At 37.6% G+C, this 10,202-nt stretch overlaps 1 long non-coding RNA gene across 1 annotated transcript; it reads right to left on the bottom strand.

Moving 5' to 3' along the window:
• Positions 1–7,079: 7,079 nt before the first annotated feature.
• LOC129770846 (uncharacterized) lies at positions 7,080–7,977 on the bottom strand. Its single transcript, XR_008742222.1, has 3 exons — positions 7,840–7,977; positions 7,278–7,449; positions 7,080–7,222 (listed from the first exon to the last, which is right to left on the bottom strand). It is a non-coding gene; the product is annotated as an uncharacterized LOC129770846 (long non-coding RNA).
• Between the last annotated feature and the right edge of the window lie 2,225 nt (positions 7,978–10,202).

Here is a 10,202-nt window from a genome sequence, read left to right on the forward strand (position 1 = left end):
TGTAAACATAGAGATCCAAATTATGACCCCACATTGAAAGTCGACACTGTACCACTGTCATCGCAAATGTTCAATTACAGGTTAAAATTACCTTCAATCCGGCACTGAGTGGTGGTAATGCGACGTGCCATTGAATGTAATTTACTGTAAAATATGTCACAAGCTGGATGGGAAGAAATTTTCCAACTGTGAAAGCTGTGGCGAGTGACAACAAATCGCTAAACAGGAAGGTTTAGCCGAACAAGATGGGAATATCGAGTGATAACAAAAACACAACACCAAAGGTTCTTTTCAGAACCATCAACATATTCATGAAGAGTAAACAGTAAACTAATCCATTTTTCAGGTAGATAGGTAGGTATTCACGTAGGTGAAGGAAATAAAACAATATATTTAAAATATATATTTAACAAAAGCTGTCCCCTTTGTATAGTCCTACGTCACTCCGGTTATGTCCCCGACATTACCCACCCGTCTTTTTATTTTAGTTAAATTTTAGTTTTAGCCTAGTTTCATATATTTTGATTAACGTTTAACACGTCACCACGGCCACCATAACTTCCAACAGGAATTCTGATAGAATTCTTCCAAGAATTCTGATAATTTTAGCTAAAGATTAGTCCACGAATGTCTTATTTTACTCACATTTTTAAGCAGTTATTCACACTTTTATACACTCTCTCCAACTTCTATAAGACCACTATTCTATTTCGTTGCAACACAAACAGTTAGAATTTTGACACGATACATTCATACATTGTTGAACGCTTAGAATAAAGTATATTTAACGTCGATTTCGTTCAAAAGAGTTGTTTGTTTATTAATTGTGCTTAAATATATTTTTTTTATCTGTATTATAGTGACTTTCAACTCATTTGGCTGGTTCGTCACTTTTACTTCCATTTTTGGAAGAATGTCGGGAGTGAGAATTGAACTCGTGACCTTTAGCGTGAGAGGCATGGATGTTACCACTACGCCAGATCGCCTCCAACCTAATGTGCTTAAATATGATAATTTCAGCTGTCCAGTTTTTATAACACCATTTCAAAATTCATAAGTATTATCAATGAAAAAATTCAAAACGATCGGCTGATTTACATGTCAATAATTGGTAACCTTGCCATTTCGACTAATAACCATGAAAATTCGTGTTGTTATACTATTTACCAAATTCTGCTGAATGGATTTCTCGATATTTTTCCATGTTTCCGAAATTGCGATTTTGAGCTCTTCAGTCGTGGTGTACCGTTTTCCCTCAGTGTAGATTCTGCGTACAAGATTTTCAACAGGATTCAAGTCGGGAGAGCGAGCCGACCAGTCCAAAAAATAAAGTTTTTGGTCCTTAATCCATTGATTAGTTTACTTGGTGGTAAGACTAGTAGCATTGTTTTGCTGGAATGTGAAGTTTTTGTGACGATATCCACGCAAAGACGGTAGGAGAGAGGATTCCAGAACATGTATGTAATCCTTGAATGATGTGAAAACTATCTTGATCTTTCCGGTTGCATAGAATGTCGCCCAAACCATGCACAAGCCTCCACCAAAATTCCTGGGACTTTCTCGAAATTATCGAACACAATATGATATAATATAAAAATAATTCATATCAGCGACATAAATTTTTATATCCTGTTCAAAAAGACTGTTTGAATCGTTTCGCTTTTAACTGTATATTTTGGTGAGGTAGATTCGCATTGTCTCCGCCCAGAGAGGTTTCTGAGCAGAGTTCTAGTAGTAGAGATGAGAGTAGAGAATCCTGTCCACAGCGCCAATAATGTCTCCGCCCAGAGAGGTATCTGAGCAGAGTTCCAGAGTAGTAGATGAGTAGACTGGCTACCCGATGTGGCGAAATGAAGAAATGATCGAAATATAGACAAGACGTTTGATCTATATTGATCGACGGATTTATTACGACTGACCTGTTCTTAACATTTTGTGCCCTATTTATATGATTGGTCTCATTCGCGTCATCGAAGGTACGGTGTCGCCACCTATGAAAGTTTCGCGTGTGAGTGAAAAATATGTGAACAAACCGTTGCATATTTTCTCAGTAATGAATATACTGATTTCTCGAAAACTTGTACCGTGTTTATCTTACAATTAGTGGAAATTGTTGAAAAATAGTTTTTCTTAGCTGTTTCGATGCTCCGGACCAAAATTTATTGTCATTTAGTAGTGAAAAAAGGAAGTGGGTTATATCTATGTTATAACCGCAAGGGTGACGTAGGACTATCGTTGATTTAGAGATCATTTGTTTGAAGTTGAATCTGAATTCATTCTGAATGAATGAATATTTGGGGGACTTCGAAAACGAGAGCGTTACGTTGGGGGCACAAGGTTTTATGCATCCAATATTGGATACGGAAATATCCTACTGATGGGGAAGAATAATTTTCAGAAGCTATCCTGTTAATTGCGATTGATCGAAAAATCACAAAACCAAATGTATTTGGTCACAGTGTTACATGGATAGAAAACATTCAAATAAACTCTTTCACATGAATGTATTTTTAAATTCCCAGAGGAACTGGCAGATTATTTCCCGGATCTTTCTCGATGCTGAATGGCATCCAAACGGAAAGAATTCCGTGCGTGTATGTGTGTGTGTAGCGGCTACTTCGATGGTCACCTTCTCTTCTCCTGAAGGATCGGCTTCTCTGTGCTCCCTCACAGTTTCAAACAAACTGCTTGATTTTCAGAGCAGATATCGATTCTTCGTCGACCAGCACCCTCAGCAACGAGGTTGTCTTGTCGATGTCCTCACGAAAAATGAATGCGTCTCACCACCCGAATATCGCTTAAGTATGCTTTTTGTGTGTGATTGAATCAAAGAAGGTGTGGTTTACGATGGCAATTTGGAAGGCAAACTAGAGGGGAATGAACTCTCTGAGCTCGGAACTTTCGGCGACTGAGCAATAATCGATTGTGGGCGCATACAATATTGGATACGGAAATATCCTACTGATGGGGAAGAATAATCTTCAGAAGCTATTCTGTTAATTGCGATTGATTGAAAAATCACAAAACCAAATGTATTTGGTCACAGTGTTACATGGATAAAAAACATTCAAATAAACTCTTTCACATGAATGTATTTTTAAATTCCCAGAGGAACTGGCAGATTATTTCCCGGATCTTTCTCGATGCTGAATTGCATCCGAATGGAAAGAATTCCGCGCGTGTATGCGTGTGTGTGTAGCGGCTGCATCGAGATCTTCCCGGGGAACCGTTTGTGGCATCACTCTCCTCCTGATGGATTCCCTTCTGGCCTAAGGTGCACAAACAGTCTCTTGGCGATACCGTTCATCCGCGCTTTCATGATAAACGAAGAGCTTCACCACAACAGCGACAACATGCTCCAATCGCTGTTCAATTTGAACTGAGTGGATTTCCGAGCGGCGCTCGCTTTTATACCGATTGGTGATTTCAATAGCTTGTTTTGAAAGCAATTTTAAGACTATTGAAACAAGTTTTTGGATCAGAAAGTAACAAGTATAGAACGCGTAGACATTTTATCTTTCGAATGAAGTGTTTATCATACCATTTCGTTCAGTTGTTTAGGAGCTATTAACGCTCAAAATCTCGGTCTCCGGCGTAACGCTTTCGTTTTCGAAACTTTGATTTTACACCCCGGTATATAAATGAAAGACGTAGTCCTACGTCAAAAAAGCCGTTGAAGTACACCCTCTGTCAATCTACCTGCGAGAGAGGTAAACCGAATTAATGAAATTTGATATAAAAATATCCGCTTAGTGTTCATAAAATACCTAAAATACAAAGATCTGGCTTCTATTCAATCAGTGCTCTAATATTTTTCAAAATATTTTCCTTAGAACGTGTGAAATATGGACGTCAAAAGCAAAAAAAGTGTGAAACAGTCCAAAAATGTGCAAAATGTGCAATAATAAAGAAATAAAATAAAACATACTTAAGCAAATGATACAAAACAGCCATGACGTGTTTGCACTTTCCTTTGCCAGCTTTACAGAAACACGAAAACAATCATTTGGAGAAGGAGATTTTCGTACCAATTTTTATTGTATGGGGTTCCGAGCTTGGAGATGATGACTGGAGGCAGGACGAGAAAATACTGAAGCCTTCATCGTGAACTTCTTCAACACCAACTATTAAAAGATGTCCAGCTTTGAATACTCTTTCGCCTTCGACGACTAAACGGCTTCCACCCGCAGCGTAATCGAACACATCCGCAAACTCCACAGCCACGTAGCAGGTTTCATTTTCTCCGACTGATGGCTCCTGATAATGCATGAAACAAGGTCACACAAAAACACTTATAAGTTAAATTCAGCTTAAGCTACGGCAAAGTTTTTTTCACTGCATAAGGAAAACTCATTTTCCAACCGTTTGGAAGATAAATCTTGCACACAATTATTAATTTTTATTAAAATTTAGTATCCTGAAAGTTTGTTTACTTTCTCACAAGTAAAGACAGTGTCCTTCGGATGCGGTAAGAAAACGCTTTCCCCTGCAGTAAATTTATGTTATTTAACTAAATTAGCATCCTAGAGGATAGTTCTTTCGATACATACTCACCATTACGAAAATTTCTGCAAAAAACGTTAAAAACGGTGCGTTCAAAAATCATATTCTTTTTGCAATTCTTTGTTGACATTCGCTTCACTCACACATGCTGTCAAATTCAGCTTCGTAGTCGCGAATAGTCATTTGAATTGCTATTGATTATTTAGTCGGGTTCCTTCTCGAATGTTCGCTATAAACAATACGCTTTGTATAGCGGGTTCATTTCCATGCGTTCCATATTCCGTGACAATTGGGATGTTATTGTTTTGATTGTTGTGTTCTCTTAAAAGGTAAGTATTATGTGCCGTGCAATTATGTGTTCTAAATAATTATCGTTTCAGATGATTGTTTCGGTATACGTGGACGACGATGAAAAGGTAAGTGAATAATATGTATCTGCTCTAATTGTCCTTTTTTACAGGTGCGGATTCGGGTCCTGGATTACCGTCTGGATGTGTTTATAGTGTGTAAGAAAGTGTTTTTATATGTAATGTTTAGAGTGTTAAAGTATAGGAATGTGTTATAAATAAAGTGCTTTTTATAAATATTTTTTTATATGTTCGAACTGGGCCGTAACACGCATATCTTACTGAAATTTTTCCCCTGGACTTAAAAATATGAAACTAAAACTTCATTTGATAAATAGTCGAACAATCCAATTTAAGAACCGCCGTATCCTAGAATATTGCGTTTTATTATGAAAACGACAATACCGACATCTTATTTTTGTTATTTAATGGAGCTAGCGTTTGTTCCCATACGTTAAATTGAGGACTATTTACCTTGCAGTAGCATTAATCTATCACTCGTTCGGTCGGCTTCCTCTTATACACCGATCCCCATACACAGTTCTTTCTGAACTGTATGTACAGTTCAGCCAGCGGTCAGTTCGTTCTGAACTGTATACACAGTTCCGCCAGCGGTCTTGAAATGCATGGCAAGGTCGTCGTCCGTACGCTTGGTACGTATAAATAAGGTATATTATTCCAATTTATTCCCATCGTCTCTTATTTCGTGATGAACAGGCATATTGGAGATGAATAAGCGCCAAACAGCCAAAATGCTCAAGGAAAAAATGCTGGAGGTAATTAGAAGCTATGGTGTAACCCTTGACCAAATATTTGCAATAACTGTGGACAACGGGGCGAATATGGTGTCAGCTGTTAAGGAACTCAAAAAAGAGCTAGAGAAAATGCTGATAACCGGAGATTACGACGAAGATGGAGAGTATGCAATCGAGCCAAAACTAACCTATGAGCTATCGGAGGAACTTCAAAACCAGATAAATCTTGTCAAGTGTGCGGCTCATACACTGCAACTCGCAATATTCGATGTTGTGAACAAAATGGATAAGAATGTGAAAGAAATTACTGAGATCACCAAACGCTGCAGAAACATAAAGTACAAAACGTATTTCGAATTTCACACCGCTAAATATCCACCAATCTGGAGTCAAACTCGATGGGCTGGAGTATACAAAATGATTGACAATTACGAATCTCAAAAAATTTTCTTCAAAAATTTGGGAGAAGAGTTTCCAGAATTGGGTAGGAATTTTATCGTGTTCAGATACCCGAAACCAATATAAATCTGTTGTTTTTTTTTAGATCTCTCAAATCACTGGAAATTTATAAACGATTATCATGTGGCTTTTAAGCCCCTTTATGTTTGCACCAAGGACATGCAAGCCGTACACATGTCATTGTCGGAATTTTATATACGATGGCTGAAGGTCATTAACGATATAAAAAAGCAAGTCTCGAATCCATTCGTACAAGCCTTAACTGAATCATTGACGAACAGGTTGACCAAGTTAAGAGAGTCCCGAGCGTTCAAAATGGCTTTATACTTGGATCCACGATTTACTTTCCTCAACAGTAAAATTTTCAGCGTCGATGAGAAGGATCAAATACAAGTAATATGCATGCCATGCGTTGCTGTTTGTTAGTGCTAATATATTTCAGGGATACATCCAGGATACTTGGACACGAATCTGCCAACTGAAACAACCCGATCTCATGGAGAAATCAGTCGAGCAGGTGACGAACACAAGTCACGAATTCGATGATTTCCTGACCGAAATGTTAGGAGGAATGGAGCCCAGTAACATTGAGGACAGGTCCTTTATTCAACAATTGAAAGCTTTGGATTCTGAATCTCGACAGCATCATGATTACGATGTCTGGCGCCACTGGCAAGAGCGAAAAAATACACTTCCCGAGCTTTGCGCTGTAGCTATGGTGGTCTTTTCAATCCCATCCACTCAAGTATCCGTTGAGAGAAGTTTCAGCGCTTTGGCTCTTGTTCTATCTGATCATCGAGTATCACTTGGAGATGAATCACTAGAAAACACTTTGCTTATCAAGCTCAATAAGGAATTACTTGAACGTACAATGGTAACACTATATGGCTACAAGGAACCAATGGAACCAGCACCGACAATTTGAACTCTACTTTCCGCAGTGCAATTAAAATTCAATTTTATATAACGATACATTTCAAAAACAATATTTTATTGTTCATTATAAACATTTGAATCTAACAATACAATTTACGATTTACTCATCGCAACATCTTCATACAGTTTATATGATGAACCAATGAAACACTTTATACTGAGGGTTGAACGGTTTTCAGTTTATTAGACAGTTGCTACATACTGAATTGCAGGTAGATGAAACTGTAATAAGAACAGAAACGTGAATTTTGGGAAGATCATTGTACAGATTAATTACCTGATGCTTGCTGAGAATTTCTCTAAATTTTTCTGTTTAACCACAGTGCAATCAGTCCCGCACATCATCTGCTTTGTAACGATTATTCATCATATACAGATACGTGATTCGTCAAACTGTATGTTGTACCCTTGTTCGATCCATCCTGCGTCGACGAATAGCAACTATGTAGCTAAAAATCAAAAGAATGTTTAGAAATTGACTATGAAAAACATAAAAAGATTGAGGGCTTCAGAAAGGTCTCCACACGAACAATACAAACCAAATGAACTCCGATGTAAATAAGACTTAGTGTATCCAGGTTTCCATTTACCCAGAGGTCTCCATAGTACGGTGATAGATGTCATTCGCCCATCACGATTTCACGGTTAACTTTCAACCGAGTCAGCTAATTATCGCTAGAACTTTTGTTAGAGAACAAAAAAAGGGTCAGCATATGATTCAGGACAGCTAAGAAATCACAGTATTCAAAAGCACTGAGTCTTATCCACATTGTAGTTCATCTGGTTTGATTGGCTTCAGCTAAAACTGTGGGTGATTTTCTGGTGAAGATGAAACTTACCGGATGGCTGCGAGATTAGAGCGAATTCCAACGTCAAGCAGGAGGGGTACGTTAAAAGCCGCGGAATTATTATCAGGATACGATCTCTGTTGTTTGAAACACTAACATAGGAATGCATTCGATATAACAACAATCGTCGCTTGTTGATTTTTGACATGTTGATTTTGCTGTATACAGTGTGGCCATAATTTGTTTGTTTGTTGTATATTTGGTTTCAAGAATAGATAATGGAAGAGTAATGTATCTTGTACTTTTCACAACAAAACGTTATGAGCGGCAAAGGATTGTTTGAAAACACGCTCCAAATAAGTTTTAAAGAATTTGTTTTGTGATCTCTTCAAGAACCAACATGATACATTCAACATTTCATGATATTTATTTTTTGACGATAATGAAATTTGAAACGGGTAGGTCTGCATGTACTGGCAATGCTGCCAATGAGATGTAAGCAAAACAAGTAGTGAGGATTTGGGGCGCAAATAATTGTTTGTCTCTTTCGTTTTCATTACGTTCGTTCTTTGTATGAGTGTGACATGAACAATTCAAATAGATGATTGACGAAAGGTGTGTGTTTCATAAATATATCTTTCTTTGGGAATCACCCAGCGTATCTATTCTAACGGAGAAACGTCTTACCTCGTGCTCGTTGATGATGAAAGTGAAGTCCAGGGCCAATGATTACTAAGCAAAGGTTTATGCGGTGTCGATGTCTTTCACGCCGCTGTCATGACGTCACAACTAAGCGTTCACCCTACGTGTCATATGTTTGAGAGAACACATCGTTAAATTGGTCGTTCTTTCATTGTGTATCACACATCTTCCCTCTTCTCAAAAAAAAGCGCAGAATTGTACACGCTGATAATAGTAATCTTTTCGTTTGTACAACTAACTTGATTGATAAATACGCAATATTTCAGAAATAACCTTCAACGTGCGACCAAACAATCCTCTATTCATGCTAACTTGATTTTCCACACACTGATGTTGCATCGGGTACCCACCTTTGCAATGTTGTACTTGCATTGGGAGCAATATCGAAAAATGCTGCTGTCGATTCCCCTTCCCAAAAAACCAGAAAATTGTTGCCTCGAGGAACAAGAATGTAAACATGGAACAGATTCCCATCCGAAAGATTTTCGCAGGAAATTTTCAACTTAATTATCGTCAACAATACTCGTACACAAAAAGTATTCGCCAATAATATTGCATGTTTATCTAAAGATCTCTAAAGCCGGGTTCAGACGGTGCGAGTAAGCATACGAGTCGATCTAGTCAGTTACTGCAGTGCAGCTACTCACACCGTGTGAACACATCATGCCAGTTAGTGTCATGTGTGATTCGGCGTGCGAGCTACTTCAAAGTTTTTTGAATTTACTCGCACTCGCATCCCTCAAAACGTCAAAAAACAGAATTTAGCGTTCGAATCAGGGATGCCAAATGTAAACAAATGTCTCTATTTTTAAGATATTTGAAAATATGCGAAGATATTTATAGACTTGAAAAATATTGGAAAAACAAATAAAACCCTAATAGTTTCTAAACGGAATCGTTGTTATTTTGTTTGGCACACTGGCGGGGCACGTTTTCTTATTGAGACAGTTTTATTGGGAATCTAAATATAAAATCATCATCGGGCACAATTTTCATTCAAAATTCACTCACAACTTGCAAAAAAAAGTATTGTTCTAAGAAACAGAATACATATTCGATTTGAAAAAAAGTATATTTTCATTCATTATTTTAGTTTTTGAGACGTATTTATTCCTCCGGCGAATCTACTATCATTTTCATTTCACAAATTGGTACACGAAGCTGCTGTCAACGCGAAGTAAATCAAATTTTGAAAAATCTTTTAGACTGCCATTTGTAGCACCACATACTTTCGGAATTAATTAAGCTATGGATGCTTTCGAGGTTCTAAAAAATAGCGACAATAATCTGATATATATTCCATATTCCAGAAGAAAGGCACATCATTTCTAGTTTCACTCATGAGTGTATATTGGCGTTGTATTTGTGGAGCAATTAAATCCAACAGTTTTTTCACTTTTTCAGGTGTTATTTCCAACACTGCTCTGTACTCTCGGGGATCATCATCGTGGAGTTACTCCAGTATTGTATTTGTTACTCCTTTTCTTTGCATCCAATTCCTGGCCCGAATCCTTTTTTCTTTCTGCTTTTTTCGGATAGTACCCTCAGTTCAAAGAAATTCAGCACAAAGTATTTGTAAACACGGCCAGCGTGTGTCTCGCGATAAAATTTAAAATTGTGTAATGATAAATTCAACTGAAAACCTAAGCCGAAAACAGCCAATAAATAAGTTGATTTCGGATCAATCATCTGTCAAATTCGGACCTGATTGC

The sequence above is a fragment of the Toxorhynchites rutilus genome, chromosome 1 (genome assembly GCF_029784135.1).
Source record: "Toxorhynchites rutilus septentrionalis strain SRP chromosome 1, ASM2978413v1, whole genome shotgun sequence".
NCBI classification, from domain to species: Eukaryota; Metazoa; Arthropoda; class Insecta; order Diptera; family Culicidae; genus Toxorhynchites; species Toxorhynchites rutilus.